General features: G+C 45.2%; 1 protein-coding gene across 7 annotated transcripts in view; it reads left to right on the top strand.

Moving 5' to 3' along the window:
- Positions 1–2,828: 2,828 nt before the first annotated feature.
- Positions 2,829–17,099, top strand: part of IP6K2 (inositol hexakisphosphate kinase 2) — a 31,503-nt gene continuing 17,232 nt past the window's right edge. For 2 of the 7 annotated variants that reach the window (XM_064367060.1, XM_064367059.1), the window contains exons 1-2: positions 2,854–3,031; positions 12,513–12,630. The gene's annotated coding sequence lies outside the window, so the exon portion shown is untranslated. Of the gene's footprint in view, positions 3,032–12,512; positions 12,631–17,099 lie in introns of all 7 variants that reach the window. The other 5 variants (XM_064367058.1, XM_064367057.1, XM_064367061.1 and 2 more) reach the window with 4 other exon arrangements.

Here is a 17,099-nt window from a genome sequence, read left to right as displayed (position 1 = left end):
ACCCCATCTCTACTAAAAATACAAAAATTACCTGGGCATGGTGGCACGTGCCTGTAATCCCAGCTACTCAGGATGCTGAGGCAGAAGAATTGCTTGAACCTAGGAGGCAGAGGTTGCGGTGAGCCGAGATTGTGCCATTGCACTCCAGCCCGGGTAACAAGAGCAAAACTCCGACTCAAAAAAAAAAAAAAAAATGTTGAGGACCAGTCATGGTGGCTCTCGACTGTAGTCCCAGCACTTTGGGAAGCTGAGGTGGGCAGATCACTGGAGGTCAGGAGTTTGAGACCAGCCTGGTCAACATGGTGAAGAAACCTCGTCTCTACTAAAAATACAACCATTAGCCGGTTGTGGTGGTGTGTGTCTATAATCCCAGCTACTTGGGAGGCTGAGGCAGGAGAATCGCTTGAACCTGAGAGACAGAGGTTGCAGTGAGCTGAGATCACGCCACTGCACTCCAGCCTGGGGGACAAAGTAAAACTCTATCTCAAAAAAATTAAAAAATCACCCGGCATGTTGTCATGTGCACCTGCAGTCCTAGCTACTTAGGAGTCTGGGACTTTGAGGTTGCAGTGAGCCATGATCGTGCACTCTAGCCTGGGTGACAGGGCTAGACCCTGTCTCAAAAAAAAAAAAAGTGTATGAGAAGGTGGTAGCTGCTATGAAGCGGCTGGGTGTGGTGCCTCATACCTGTTATCCCAGCACTTTGGGAGGCTGAGGTGGGTGGATCACTTAAGGTCTGGAGTTCAAGACCAGCCTGGCCTGGCCAACATGGTGAAACCCCGTCTCTACTGAAAAATAGAAAAATTAGCCGGTCATGGTGGCGCACACCTATGATCTCAGCTACTCGGGAGGCTGAGGCACGAGAATCGCTTGAGCCCTGGAGGCAGAGGTTGCAGTGAGCCAAGATTGTGCCATTGCACTCCAGTTGGGGTGACAGAGCGAGACTCCATCTAAAAAAAAAAAAAAATTCTGAGAATGTGGTAACTGCTAAAGAAAAACATAGAGCCAGGGTAAGGGGATAAAAGTGATCCTGAGTGCTGGGGGCAGAGTGGGGCAGGTTGCAGTCTGAAATTAGGGGCTCTGAGAGTGCTGGGGTGCAGCCCTATGGAAATCTGTGCAATCTAGGCATGGGAACAAGCGCTGCTCATACACTGAACAGGAGAGTGCATGAGGTGTGATGTGTGAGGAACACTGAGAGACTAAGCTGGCTGGGAAGATACAGTCAGAGGGGTAATTGGGACTCATGAAGATCCTGCTGCCTCTGGTTTTTCCTTGGGGAGGAGGTACTTCAGGGTTCTGAGCAAGGAATGGGAGGATCTGACTCATGTATTCAAAGTCTGATGTGTGCAGAACGGACTGAAGGCATCAGGGGCAGCAACAGGAGACCAGAAGGCAGCTGTACATTTGCCCTCAGGAGAGATGGTGGTAGTTTGGACTCAGTGGAAGCTATAGACATAGCAAGAAGTTATTTCATTCTGGCCAGATGATGCTGATGGGGGCAGATGATGCTGATGGAGGCAGTGGAACTTTTTGGTGCACTGGATATAGCTGGGAAAGAGAGTACTCAGGGGGTACTTCGAGGTGTTTGGCCTGAGCAATAAGAAGGGTTGGGGTGCTATCATTCAATCTGGGGGAAGTGGGGTGAAGTAGGTTTGGGGTATGAGCCAGCGTTAGGGGACACGAGTTGCATTTGAGATGCCAATGACTGGGATTGAGAGTGCAGATGTCTAGTTGACAGTGGGACTAGTGAATCTGCCACTCAGGATGGGTCTGGACTTGACAAACACTTTTAGGAGTGATTGACATGTAGGTGGCATTTGAAATCATGAGCCTGGATGAGATTTTGCAAGAGTGAGTATAGACAAAGAGAAAATGCACAGATGAGATTGGAGGAAACCAGGAGGACATGGAGCCCTGGAAACCACATGCTAAGGTGAGAGCAGCTGCTCACAGGAAGTCTCTCCTGCCCACTGTTATAAGGTCAGGGATATTTATTTATTTTCCTTTTTTGTTCACTGCTGTATTTCCAGTACAGAGTGTAAGTGCTTAATAAATACTTGTTGAATTAGAGTGTTTGAGTGAATTTACACCTTTGCAAATGCCCAATACACAGGGCTGCAACATTGGCCTCCTTTACAGAAAGAGCAGAGATCAGGTAGGAGGCTCTAACCCTCTCCCTTGCCTTTCACTGCTACGCTGACATTCAGTCAGGTGAGAGCCCTTCTGTCCAACACAGGACCAAGAAAAATGAGCCTCAGACAAGCCCTGTGGTATGGAGCTTGGTGGGAGCTGGGTTGGGCACTGGGTCATCCACCTGTTCCCAGAAAACTCTATGGCCACTTTCTGTCTACCCCTCCGTATCTAATAATCTGGCTGTATATATAACCATTTCTTCGTCCACCGTCTACAGTCACTCTTTTGTCCATCTTTCCGTCTATTCACATCCAATCTCTGTCCATCTGCTAGAGTGACCAACTTCCCAGTTTGCAGCGGACTGTCTCGGTGTTAGCACTGAAATTCCTCCATCCTGCGAAATCGCTTAGTACGGTCAAACCAGGACTGTTGGTCAATCCATCTATTTCCCAGGTATCCTGCTGTCCATCGGCCCGCAGCTCTTCGGTCCACCCAACCGCCCATCTGACCTCCTGGCCACCCTCCCAACGGAGGACAAGGCCCCGCCCCCTCTGGCCCCGCCCCCAGTCCCCGCCTTTTACGGCAGCTGCTGCAGCGAATCCTGGCACCCTAGCAACAGCGCCTTTCAGGTTGTCCAGTCCGCTTGCGCGGCTCCTAGGATGAGCCAATAGCGAGGAGCATCGGGAGCGAGGTGTAGGGGGCGGGGCTCGGCCTGGCCGCAGCCATTTTGGTGCGAGAGAAACAATAGGACGGAAGCGGCGGGGAACCGGGCTGAAGCGGCAGGTAACGCCCGCGTTGTTGGGCTTATGGCCCTAGTTACCCAGGAGCTTTGAGGGAGATTTTTTCCGGGCTACTGGGAGACGTGGTCTCTGATCATTGGAGTCTTCTAGGTTATTTGGTAAGGACGTCTCCCGTGGTCATTGTGGGGGAAATCTCCCGGGGTCCCTGTGGATTCGACTTTCCTGGGTCATTTGGGAGGAGCCTTATTTCTTCCGATCAATGGAGAGGGATTTCCCTGGTTTGGGGGGTGCAGAATCCTGCTCGGTCGTTGGAGGGGTCTCCCGGGTTTTGCGGGGGCAGGATTTTTCCGGGTCATTGAGGAGATCTTCCCGGGTCTTACTATAGTGTCATTGCGGGGTCTCTCCTGGTCATTGGTGGCCACGATCTCCCCGGATATTTGGCGGGGGGGAGAGGGGTCTTCTTCGCGGATCTTTGGACAGGGAGTCAGCCCAGCGCCTCAGGTACTGTTACCTGGGGTCGGCAGATGTGCAGCCATTTTGAGTGTTGAATGCCATTTGGGCCCGTCAGATGGTGTTCGATGAGGGAATCTACACACTTAACTTTATTATGGAAAAAAAAAGCCTTAAAATGGATCAGAGGACACCTTTATAGTGATATTTCCACTCTTTGCATTTAATTACAGACTGCTTTTGTCTTTTGCATCCTAATGGCTTATTTTATTTTAGGATTGTATTCGGTCTCATATCAAGAAAGCCACACTAGCAGAAAAATGAGTGAAAATAAAATGTGGGAACCAGTAAAATCTAGTGCGCGTCAATACCAGGGGAAGTAGAACTAGTTACTGCTTCGAATTAAGCATTTCGGTAGCACATTGTACATAGAACAATAAATCATTTTGAATAGTTTTAAGAAAAAGTACTGAAACTTTGGAACGTGGTAATAAAAATGTTGCAGATTATCAGTTCTGTGATACTTTTAATAAAGGACCATGATTACAATAATTTTTTTTAATTCTAGTGTTTAAACTGTTTGCTGTATTTGCATTTGTAGCCAGGTAACATTTTAAGTGAACTAAGATGCTTATTTGTATAGGTTGTTGCCGTGGGGTTTGTATAATTACATCCTGTAACTTGGGTGTTAAGTTTAAGGAGAAGCTTCAGGGTGTTGTTTTAACTTGAGCCACTATCAGAGTTAGAAAGGACCAAATGAATACCTTATCATATGTGACATAATAGGCCAGTTGATGGCCTAGTAACTTTTCTTTTTGAGAAAGAGTTAACTATTAACTGTCATTTTTTTCATTTTTAAAAATTTTTATTTTCTGTGGTCTTGTTTGACATTGTCATTTCGATAGATTTACCTGCTTTGTGACTTTAGAATTCACAAGCATTGTTAGAAATCAAATGGAGAATCACTTGAACCCAGGAGTTCAAGATCAACCTGGGCAACATGGCAACACCCTATCTCTACAAAAAAAAAAAAAAAAAAAAAAGACAGGCAGAGAGAGAGAAAGAAATCAAATGGATAAGAACAAGGACTACAGTTGATACAATTGTAGAAACCAGGTTTTTTTTTTGTTTGATTGGTTCCTTTGTTTTTTATGCAGAACCTGGGTGGGGAGGGAGCAAGGAGGAAGAGGGGAGATCTAGAAACTAGTGTAACAAATGTAATATTATGACTTCTTTTGTGTTTCATAGCTTCGTAGGTAACAGACAGATACCCTGTGTGCCAGCCCTGTATCTGTCTGAGCAGTGGGATGTGTGGGGAAGGAAGGAGCAACCACTGACTGATGAACCTTTGCTAGTCTCCCTTCTAAGAGGGATGCCAGAGCCTTCTGTTAGCTCCTGAGATGTCACTGGTATCTAGGCAACAGGGATGAGCCTGAACCTCCCTGAGGCCAGCTTGCTGAGGTGAAAATTTTCCATTGTTTGGCTCATAAAGAGGATGCATTGGGGAAGAATTTTCCCTTTAACTGAAGTTACTTACCCTAGTGGGATAATCATCTTAAGTAACAAATTGAACACATTCTTATACATTAGAAAGTAGGCAGATGGATTATTCTGTTATTATATTTTAAAACCTGTTTCTTTTTTTTTTTAATAAATTACATTTTTGTCTGTTTGTGTACCATGTAATAAAAATAATAAGAAGTAGTACTGTTTTACAGTATATTCTGATGGCAAGAAAATGTCCTTTTCACGCCTGTAATCCCAGCACTTTGGGAGGCCAGGGCGGGTGGATCACGAGATCAAGAGATCGAGACCATCCTGGTCAACATGGTGAAACCCCATCTCCACTAAAAATACAAAAAATTAGCTGGGCATGGTGGCACGTGCCCGTAATCCCAGCTACTCAGGAGGCTGAGGCAGGAAGAATTGCCTGAACCCAGGAGGCAGAGGTTGCGGTGAGCCGAGATCGTGCCATTGCACTCCAGCCTGGGTAACAAGAGCAAAACTCCATTTCAAAAAAAAAAAAAGAAAATGTCCTTTTCTCCAAAAATTGAATTTAGAGCCCACTTCAGAATTTGGAGAAGTTAATTTGCTGAGATGATGCACAGTTGACTTGGGTCTGTCACCCATCACCAGCTTCAACAGTTACCAACTCTGGCCAATCTTGTTTCATCTACACTTTGCCCACCCTAATCACTGCTCTACCTTTTAAAGAAAGGGCCGGCCTGCTGGTTCACACCTGTAACACCACTTTGGGAGGCGGAGGCGGACGGATCATGAGGTCGGGAGTCCTAGATCAGCCTGGCTAACATGGTGAAACCCTATCTCTACTAAAAATGCAAAAATTAACCAGGCCTGGTGGTGGGTGCCTGTAATCCCAGCTACTCAGGAGGCTGAGGCAGGAGAATTGCTTGAACCCAGGAGGTCGAGGTTATAGTGAGCAGAGATTGCGCATACTGTACTCCAGCCTGGGCAATAGAGCAAAACTCTGTCTCAAAAAAAACATATATATTTTTTCTTGAACTCCTGACCTTGTGATCCACCTGCCTCGGCCTCCCAAAGTACTGGAATTATAGGTGTGAGCCACTGCACCTGGCCCAAAACCCCTGAATTTTAAAGGGAGCATCCCAGAAATTTGTTTTGTTTTTTGAGTTAGGGTCTCACTTTGTCACCCAGGCTGTAGTGCAGTGATGCGATCTTGGCTTATTGTAGCCTCGGCCTTCTGAGCTCAAGTGATCCTTCTGCCCCAGACTGCCAAGTGGCAGGGACTACAGGCACCACCCCCCCACCACATCTGGCTAATTTTTGTATATTTTGTAGGAATGGGGTTTTGCCATGTTGCCCAGACTGTTCTCAAACTCCTGAGCTCAAGCCATCTGCCTGCCTTGCCCTCCCTGTGTTGGGATTACAGGTGTGAGCCACTTTGCTTGGCCCTGAAATGTTATTTTTTCTATATATATTTCAGTGTGTAAGAGACAGAGAGCTAGCCACAAAATCTACAGTACTATTATTCTGCCTAAAAAATAGGATAATACCTTAATTTTTTTCAAATTAAGTCATATTTAAATGTTCCCAATTATCTCAGTTGTTTTTGTTTGTTTTAGACATGGGATCTTGCTGTGTTGTCCAGGTTGGCCTCAAACTCAAGTGATTTCTCACACTTCAGCCTCTCAGCTGGGCATACAGGCATGAGTCATCATGCCCAGCTCATTAGTGGTTGTTTGTTGTTGTTGTTGTTGTTGTTGTTGTTGTTGTTTTTGACAGAGTCTTACCCCTGTTGCCCAAGCTGGAGTGCAGTTGTGCAATCACAGCTCACTGTAGCCTCATCTTAGGCTCTGGTGATTCTCCCAGAGTAGCTGGAACTACAGGCACACACCACTGTGCCTGGCTAGTATTTGTTAATTTTTTTATTTTTTATTTTTTTGAGACTGAGTCTCACCCTGTCACCTTGGGAGTGCAATGGCATGATCTTGGCTCACTGCACCCTCCACCTCCTGGGTTCAAGCAATTCTTGTGCCTCACCTTCCCAAGTAGCTGGGATTATAGGCACGTGCCACCACACTCGGATAATTTTTGTATTTTTAGTAGAGACAGGCTGGTCTCAAACTCCTGGGCTCTAGTGATTCTCCTGCCTCAGCCTCCTAATGTGCTGGAATTACTGGTGTGAGCCGCTGTACTTGGCCTCATTAGTAGTTCTGTTCAAGTCAGGATCCAGATAAATTTTGCACATTGCATTTGATAGAAATAGCTCTTTTATCTCTTAAATTTATACATGCTCTCTCTGTTTTTCGTTTTGTAATTTATCTGTTGAAGCAAATAATGTTTGTCTTGTAGAGTTTCCCATATGTCAGCTTTTGCTGATCACCGCTTGTGCTTTACACCTTTTGTCTCTGGTGGCTGGATTTGTGGATTTGAAGTGGGGGATGCGTGTGTGTGGAGGCAGGGTCTTGCTATGTTGTCCAGGCTGGTCTTGAACTCCTGGACTCAAGCAATCCTCTTGCCTTGGCCTCCCAAAGTGCTGGGATTACAGGCATGAGCCACTGCACCTGGCCTGAAGGTGTGTCTCTTATTTATCTTTTCAGTGAAGAGGTTGAGAAGGAACTACCATGGCTCATTAAAAATGAGCCTCACTCCACTGTGAGTGCAGCAGTGGCAGTAGTGGGGATTAAGAAAAAAAAAGCCTCAAAGTATAAATTCTTAGGGATATCAGGAACCTAAAAGGCCACATAATATGAAACCCTCCTCCCTCTGTGTTACGTGGTCCAAGGAGTTTGAACCCTAGATTTCTGTATGGGACTGGGAGGAGATTCTGACTCTTTGCCTCCAGGAAGATGTAGATGTTCTGCCTCATGTGTCTGTTTACACGTTTGTTCAGACACCAATGTAGCACCCTTTGGTCACAGGAGGTTCACAGTTATGGAAACCTTGACCCTTTGTAGGTAATTCCCAAATCTGTTTTCAAGTGAGGTTCACTTCAGCTCCATCCCCACTGCTCACAACTGTCTGCTGAACCTTTCTTGAGTGCTTGACCATACCCTTTATATTTAAGTGTCTGCAGTTCAATATCTCCTCATCTGTTTCTGACTCCGTGAACGAAATGTTTGTCCCAACTTGGGAAGGCTCAATATCCGGGTCACCCTTTATAGTGATTTCATTTATCAGCAGTTTTGAGGATAAAGTCCATGGTTGCCTGTTCCCTAGATTATATGCAGAGTTCAGTGGTGTGTGTTTTTAAGGAGAGGCCCACAAATGTCAAATTTTTTTTAAAGCAGGCCTTCCTCTGTTGCTCAGGCTAGAGTGCAGTGGTATGATCATGGCTCACTGCAGCCTCCGCCTCCTGGGCCCTAGTGATCTTTCCACCTCAGTCCCCCAGGTAGCTGGGACTATAGGTGTGTGCAACCATGCTCAGCAATTTTTATTTTAAAATTTTTTGTAGAGTTAGGGCCTCCCGTGTTGTCCAGGCTGTTCTTAAACTCCAGGAACAGCCTGGGCTCAAGCTATCTTCCCACCTTGGCTTACAAAGTGTTGGAATGACAGGTATGAGCCACTGTTCTTGGCTTGCTGGTTTTGTCTTAACACTCTTTTTTTTTTTTTTTTTTTGAGATGGAGTCTTGCTCTGTTGCCCAGGCTGGAGTGCAGTGGCACAATCTCAGCTCATTGGAACCTCCACCTCCCAGGTTCAAGCAATCCTCCTGCCTCAGCTCCCATAGTAGATAGGATTACAGGCACATGCCACAATGCGCAGCTAATTTTTGTATTTTTAGTAGAGACAGAGTTTTGCCATGTTGGCCAGACTGGTCTCAAACTCCTGACCTCAGGTGATCCACCCACCTTGGCCTCCCAAAGTGCTGGGATTACAGGCGTGAGCCACTGCGCCCAGCCCTTGTCTTAACACTTGTTATGATTATATTTAATTGAAGCCATAATTTTTATATAAAAGTGGGAAATCATTTAATGTTTTCTTTCTTTCTTTTTTTGAGACGGAGTTTTGCTCTTGTTGCCCAAGCCAGAGTGCAATGGTGTGATCTTGGCTCACTGCAACCTCCGCCTCCCGGATTCAAGTGAATTTTCCTGCCTCAGCCTCTCGAGTAGCTAGGATTACAGGCTCACATCACCACGCCTGGCCAATGTTGTTTGTTTTCTCTGTGTATCCACCTATCTTACTTGAGACACTCGTATGTGTTTTTGAAATTGAGTGTCTAATCCCAAACCTAAGGAAGAGTAAAACTTCTTTTAATAGAATAAAACGTGTTACCAAGAAGCAGAACATCTGGCTCTAGTGTTGCTGATTTTGCACTTAGTTTGTGAGAATGTGCCTAGCTGGAACCTGGGCTAGATCTCACAAGTCTGGGTTTGTGGGAGGCTGCCACATTGCCTGGTCTGGCCCTGGGGCGCCATGGCCCAAGTTCCCCAGGCCATATTGCTCTACCTTAACCCCGCCTGTCAGAAGAGCCCACCTTTCATTGCTCCTTCCCTTGAACCTTGTCTTCCTCTTTTAGTTTGGGCTGCTTTGGTGCCAACAGTCCTTTCTAATTGAAATTGCACACTCAGAAATGAGATGACCCCATGGGCTGTGTGAGCTTGTCTCAGCTTTCATGGGATTGTGAACATCTCGCATCCCTCTTCAATATTTGTTTTATAAGAATAGTAGGTTACTTTTGCTTTGCAAGTGTGAAACTAACATTGGATATTACTTTTTGGTATAACTATTCGCCTGCCCATTGAGATTTTTATCTGCTGTAGTCTTTGAGATATATATATATATTTATTATTATTATTTTTGGAGACAGAGTTTCCCTCTGTTGCCCAGCAGTGATGTGATCTTGGCTCATTGCAACCTCTCCCTCCCAGGTTTATGCAATTCTCTTGCCTCAGCCTCCTAAGTAGCTGGGCCTACAGTCTTCTGCCACCAGCTAATTTTTTGTATTTTGTAGTGATGTGAGTTTCACCATGTTGGCCAGGCTGGTCTCAAACTCCTGACCTCAATTGATCCGCCCACCTTGGCCTCCCAAAGTGCTGGGATTACAGGTGTGAACCACCATGTCCAGCCTTTACATGGTCTATATTTTAAATATAGACAGTCTCAGTTGCCCAGGCTGGAATACAGTGCAGCAGTCATAACTCACTGTGGCCTCAACCTCCTGGGCTCAAGTGATCCTCCTGCCTCAGCCTCCCAGGTAGTTGGGGCTACAGGCACATGCCACTGGATCCAATTCCTTTAAAATTTTTTTTTGTAGAAACAGGGTCTCCCTTTTTTTACCCAGGCTGGTCTTGAACTCCTGGCATTAAGCAATCCTCCTGCTTCCATGTCCCAAAGCGCTAGGATTACAGCTGTGAGCCACTGCATTTGGCAAAGATCACTTTTCTACACAAATTTGATGGTATTGCTGAGGCCGCAGCCATATTTGTTTGGGGATTAACCTAACCCCAAGCCTGTCCGCTTTCACTCTGATGCCCATTTGTTTAGATGTGCTTTAAACTTGATGTCTGTGGACTGTGCCATGGTTTCCTTCCTCCTCATCAGCAGCAGGTGGTGTTAAGTTCAGTTTACCTGCTTTTATGGGGTGCCCTGTGGAGGTGTGCAGACCCGGTATCTGCTTGGCCCTGGTGCTCAAGAGTCATCATATTTCTTGAGAACTTGCCTAGTTACTCAAGGAAGAAAGAGGAGGGCTGAATGTAGTATACTTGACTAAGGAATGTATTTTTTTATGAGCTTGAACAACCTGACAGGAAAAACAAAAATAACTTGTTAAACCATCTTTTTGCACATTGCTGAGATTATGATCTTCCTAAATTAGTTAGTTCTTATTGAACATTTTCAATTTTTCAGCTATTATTAATAGAAGTTTTACTTGTAAGGCAGTAAAAGGTGTCATTCTTTGAAGAGTGTCTGTTCTTCCAGACAAGTGCCTCTGGAGGAGAGAGAGCTCAGTTGATTACAGACCCACTACTGAAGGGCTTGGGTTTTTCTTGCTTCGTGTTTGTATTTGAGCATGAGGATAGGATTGTCTATCCCTTCCTCAGGTCTTTGGGCTGCCTCTGTCTTTTATAGATTCTGTGCTGGGCCTTTGGAACTAACACCGCAACAACTTCCAGGGTCTCGTGTTGAAGACTTTATGGGTTAGTCAGAATGCTGCTTTTACATTGGGAAGGCCGGAGGAGGACTATAAGTGCAGGATACAAGGTCCTGGGGCATTTGGGAGGGTAGAACTTATAGGGGTGCCAGTTGGCAGCTGACAAGCTTAGATTCTGGGGCTTAAAAACTAATGGATGTGTGGCCTGGTGCAGTGGCTCAGGCCTGTAATCTCAGCACTTCAGGAGGCCGAGATAGGCAGATCACTTGATCCCAGGAGTTTGAGACCAGCCTGAGAAATGTGGTGAAACCTTGTTTCTACTAAAAATAACAAAAAATTAGCTCAACGTGGTGGCATGCGCCTGTAGTCCCAACTACTTGGGAGGCTGAGATGGGAGAATCACTTGAGCGCAGGAAGACAAGGCTGTAGTGAGCCATGATTACAACAACTGCACTTCAGCCTGGGAGATGTGATTGAGACCCTGTCTCAAAAAAACGAAAACAAAACTAATGGATGTGACCAGCAGGACTAGGGCAGGTGAAGCCTGGGAAATTAAGGGACAGGACCCCTGGGATGATTTATCTCATACTTAAAAGACCGTTTTTACTTTGGAAAATAACTTAAGCTCCTTGTTATGAATGAGAGAAGGGTAAGATGTTAAAACTGGAAGTAGCTTGTTGGCCTTCACTGCTGGTCTTGAAATGCAATCTTATTTTATTTTTATTTTTTTTAGAGACAGGGTCTCATTCTATCACCCAGGCTACAGTGCAGTGGCACAGTCTCATAGCTCACAATAACCTCAACCTTCTGTGCTCAAGTGATCCTCCTGCCTCAGCCTTCTGAGTAGTTAGGACTACAGGTGCATGCCACCAAGCCTGGCTAATTTTTAAAACATTTTTTTGTTTTAAGCCTCCATGCCTGGCCTCAAATGTGATCTTGGTTGACTGAATCCACTGCCTTCCTCACAAGCTGGGTGATTCTGAAGAGATCAGTGTGACCTTTGCTTTGGAACTATGAATGCAGTTGAACTTGATTTCCCCAACAAAAATTTTAAAATATTTTGCTGTGTCTTATTTTGGAGAGCTATCTCAGGACTTCTGAAGGATAATTGGCAAGTGTCTCTTTATTAGGACATAGTGCTGTGATTAGTGCAGTCTTAAGAATTTTCTCACAGTTGTATCTCATTCTTTTTCAGGCAGATTGGGTTGGGTGATACAAGCTGCTAGATTGCTACCATGAACCTGGAATAGTTTGCAGACCCTTGTAGGGAGTATTTGTCTAAGTGAGATGTTGAAAGGACCCGGAGGAAATTGTCAGAGTTCCCTTGGTCACAGGCACTGGTACAGCATAGGGCACCCTTTTGTCCCTGCTCCAGCAAATCCAACACTCAGGGGTGCTTGCCTGGGCAGATCAGGGATACCCTGCCTCTGTGGCTGCCCATTGGGACTGAATCACTTTTGGCACCCTTTATTTCAGAGGATGAATTTATGTGTCATTTGGGCTTGGCAGTGAGCTTAAGAGCTAAATGGGGTAAACATTGCCCACTGGCAGGAAACATGTAATCTTGTCTGAAGCTAATTGGACCATACTTTTTTTGTTTGTTTGTTTGAGACAGGGTCTTGCTCTGACTCCCAGGCTGGAGTGTGGTGGTGCAATCTTGGCTCACTGCAACCTCTGTTTTCTGGTCTCAAGTGATCCCTCCACCTCTCCCTCCTGAATAGCTGGGACAACAGGCATGTACTACCATGCCTGGCTAGTTATTTTTTGTAAAGACAAGGTCTCACGATGTTGCCAGGGTTGTTACCAAACTCCTCGGCTCAAACAGTCCTCCTGCCTTGGCCTCCAAAGTGCTAGGATTACAGGTGTGAGTCACCACACTGGCCCTGTGGGGCCATTACTTATTGGCATATGAGAGAACCCGTAACTTGAGGTAGAAAAAATCTCTCACAGATTGAGACCTCTGAGCAATTTTGGCTTTAGTCTGAGAGAGTTGCTTCTCTGTGTTCCTGTTGAGTTACGTTTCTTCCAACGTGGTGGTAGACTGGAGACAGAATTGTCCTTAAGAGAGGGGTAACTGGCTTTTCAAAGAAGACTGAAAACTCTCAGAATGTGTATGGAATACATTCAGCTATCTGAAGAAAATTTGGCCAGATGACCCATGGTTTGTAATCCTAGCACTTGGAGAGGCCGAGACCGAAGGATCACTTGAGGCCAGGAGTTCAAGGCCAGCCTGGGCAGCATAGCGAGCCCCCATCTCTTAAAACAAAATAAAGTTTCATATATTGATAAAGGAGACATAATGACACCTTAGAATCAATCATTGTTTTAGCTAGAAGCTTTTAAAATTGCTAAAATTCTTTATAATTCTAGCAGGTTATTCTGATAAATGTATTTCTTTTTTATTATTTATTATTATTTTATATATTTTTTTGAGACAGGGTCTCGCTCTGGCACACAGGCTGGAGTATACTGGTGTGATCATGGCTCACTGCAGCCTTGACCTCCCAGGCTCCAGTGACCCTCCCAACTCAGCCTCCCAAGTAGCTGGGATCACAGGTACGTGCCATTGCGCCTGGCTAATTTTTTTAATTTTTGGTAGAGACACGGTCTCCCCATCTTGCCCTGGCTGGTGATAAAGATATTTCTGGGTAGACTGAAAGTTCCTTTGTCCATGTTCCCCTTACCTTGGAGCCCTGTAGTCTGTCATTCCAGAAATCTGGTTAGACGAGGCAAAGAGATAGGGCAGTGTGGTCCTGCTGGTGGTTCTAGAAAGGAGAAGCAGCTGGGAGGCTACTGTGTCCCTTATGGAAAAGCTTGTCCAGATTTTTGGAACAGAACCTTCTGTTTTGGGGGAAGGAACTACATAATTGTATGACTTTCATGAAATCACTCCAGTTAAAACCTGTGGTTTCTTCTTTATTAAAACCAGAATGAAATGCTATTGAGGGCTCCTACCTTCTAGCGCCTTGTATACACTTTGAGGACAGTGTGTGTTGTGGTTGTTATTCTCACTTAGAGTGAAGCTCTGAGTACAAGGGTGGGTTGCATCAGTGTTTGTTTCTAGATGGCTTTAAAACCATCAAGAGCTAAGCAACCATCTGTGTTTTCCTGTTTCAATCTTGGATCCTCCTCTTCTCCCTGTATTTTCTCTTTCAGTTATAAAGGTAATGTGTGCTCAGAGTTGGAGGATATTATAAGAAGTTTGAAACATTCATAAAACTGAAAAGAGGGGAATCATGATCTTACCATCTAGTATAGGGCAGGTTTTACGGTGTCTGAAGCTTATGTAAAATAATTTAAGCTGGGCGCGGTGTCTCACACTTGTAATCCCAGCACTTTGGGAGGCTGAGGCAGGCAGATCATAAGGTCTGGAGTATGGGACCAACCTGTCCAATGTGATGAAACCTTGTTTCTACTAAAAAATACAAAAATTAGCCAGGCGTGGTGTTTTGAGCCTGTAGTCTCAGCTACTCAGCAGGCTGAGGCAGGAGAATCACTTGAACCTGGGAAGTGGAGGTTGTAGTGAGCCAAGATCGTGCCACTACAATCCAACCTGGGCAACAGAGTGAGACTCCATCTCAAAAAATAAATAAATTAATAAATTAATAATAATTTAAAAATATGTAACATAAATAATTTGTAATTATACATGTAATTATGAATGCCGTCTTTAAACAAAAGAATGTACAAATACGAGGCTGGGCACTGTGGGTCATGCTTGTAATCCCAGCACTTTGGGAGGTCGAGGTGGTGGGTGGATCACCTGAGATCACGCCATTGCACTCCACCCTGGGCAACAAGAGTGAAACTCTGTCTCAAAAAAAAAAAAAAAGAATGTACAAATATGAAAACAAATTAAGTAAGAAAGTGAATATTTAGATTGAAAAAAAATCACCAAAAATTGCACATTTAAAAATGTGGAAGTAACTTCTACAGTACTTATATCCCTACATTTTGGGACAGCAGTTTGACCACCTCTTTCTTCTTTATTTTTTTGGGGACAGTCTCACTTTGTCACCCAGGCTGGAGTACAGTGGCACGATCTTACCTCCCTGCAGCCTTGACCTCCCAGGTTTAAGCTGTTATCCTGCTTCAGTCCCCCAAATAGCTGGGACTACAAGTCTATGCCACCATGCCTGGCTAGTTTTTGTATTTTTAGTAGAGATGGGGTTTTGCCATATTGCTCAGGCTGGTCTTGAACTCCTGAGCTTAACTGATGTGCCTCCCAAAGTGCTAGGATTACAAGCCTGAGCCACTGCACCTGGCCTGACCACCTCGTTCTATAATAGCAGTGTTAAAACTTTCTGTAGAGAGAACAGAAGGGTCACCGTAGTCACTCCTCAGGGTAGTTGATCCCTTCTTTTATTTATTTATTTGTTTGTTTGTTTGACATAGGGTCTCAGTCACGAAGGCTGAGAAGCTCAGTGGTATAATCAGAGATCACTGCAGCCTCAAACTCCTGGGCTCAAGAGATCCTTCTGCCTCACCCTTCTGAGTAGCTAGGCCTACAGATGTGTACCACCACAACTTGCTAATTTTTTTTGTAGAGATACGGTCTTTCTGTATTGCTGAGGCTGGTCTTGAACTCCGGACCTCAAGCATTCCTCCTGCCTTGGCCTTTTAAAATGCTGGATTATAGATGTACCATGGTACCCAGCCTGTTATTGCTAACAACATAGATAAGTTTCTTTTGGTTTCAGCACTCATCACATGTTATTTCAGTTTTTAGGATTGTTGTCCTATTTGGGAAACCTGTATCAACTTTCTTTCACACATGAGCTGTGAGACTTCAAGGCATTCAAGGTTTCTTATGCAGTGACTGCAGGGCCTTGGAAGGGAGCAGGCAGCCATGGCCCCTGTGAGTAGCTGGTACTTTTTGTTAGTTTTTTTTTTGTTTTGTTTTGTTTTGAGACGGAGTTTCGCTCGTTACCCAGGCTGGAGTGCAATGGAATGATCTCGGCTCACTGCAACCTCCGTCTCCTGGGTTCAGGCAATTCTCCTGCCTCAGCCTCCTGAGTAGCTGGGATTACAGGCACGCGCCACCATGCCCAGCTAATTTTTTGTATTAGTAGAGACGGGGTTTCACCATGTTGACCAGGATGGTCTCGATCTCTTGACCTCGTGATCCACCCGCCTCGGCCTCCCAAAGTGCTGGGATTACAGGCTTGAGCCACCGCACCCGGCCTTTTTGTTAGTTTTTGTATGTATGTGATAAAATGTATGTAACATAGATTCCCATTTTAACTATGTTTGAGTATACTATGTGTACAATTCAGTGACATAGCTGGTACTTTTTGGCAGTCTTTTTTTTCTGTAAATCTTCAGACATAGTTTAAACAACATAGATTATCCACTTTATATATATATAAATGATCTGTGTACAGCAGGAAAAGTCTCTCTCTCTCTCTTTCTCTTTCTTTCTCTCTCTCTCTCTTTCTCTCTCTCTCTCGCCCCCCCTCCTCTCTCTTGTCTCTCTCATCTTTCGTCTCTCTGTCTCACTCTGTTGCCCAGGCTGGGGTGCAGTGGCATGATCACAGCGTTCTGTGGCCTCGACCTCATGGGCTTAGGTGATCCTTCTGCCTCAGCCTCCTGAGTAGCTGGGACTATAGACATGCACCACCACACCCAGCAAATTTTTAATTTTTTGTAGCGACGCAGTCTCATTATATTGCTCAGGCTGGTCTTGGAACTCCTGGGCTTTTAAGTGATCTTCCCATCCTCCCATCTCAGCCTCCCAAAGTACTGGGATTACAGATGTGAGCCACCATCCTGGCCAGATGATACAATTATATATCTTCTTTTTTTTTTTTGAGATGGAGTCTTTCTTACTCTATTGCCCGGCCTGGAGTATAGTGGCACAATCTCTGCTCACTGCAACCTGCACCTCCCGGATTCAAGTGATCCTCTTGCCTCAGCCTCGCAAGTAGCTGGGGGTACAGGCACATGCTACCATGCCCAACTGATTTTTGTATTTTTAGTAGAGATGGGGTTTCGCCGTGTTGGCCAGGCTGGTCTTGAACTCCTGACCCCCCTGACCTCAGGTGATCCAATTGCCTCAGCCTCTCAAAGTGCTGGTGTTACAGGTGTAAGCCACTGCATTTGGCCCGTCTTCCTTCTTATAACTTAAAAGTTTATCATAAGTGAGGCCGGGCGCAGTGGCTCACGCCTGTAACCCCAGTACTTTGGGAGGCTGAGGTGGGTG

The sequence above is a fragment of the Aotus nancymaae genome, unplaced genomic scaffold, assembly GCF_030222135.1.
Source record: "Aotus nancymaae isolate 86718 unplaced genomic scaffold, 86718_ANA_hifiasm-v0.15.2.pri h1tg000067l, whole genome shotgun sequence".
NCBI classification, from domain to species: Eukaryota; Metazoa; Chordata; class Mammalia; order Primates; family Aotidae; genus Aotus; species Aotus nancymaae.
The sequence above is the reverse complement of the archived record's forward strand: the minus strand, read 5'-3'. Positions and strand labels throughout refer to the sequence as shown.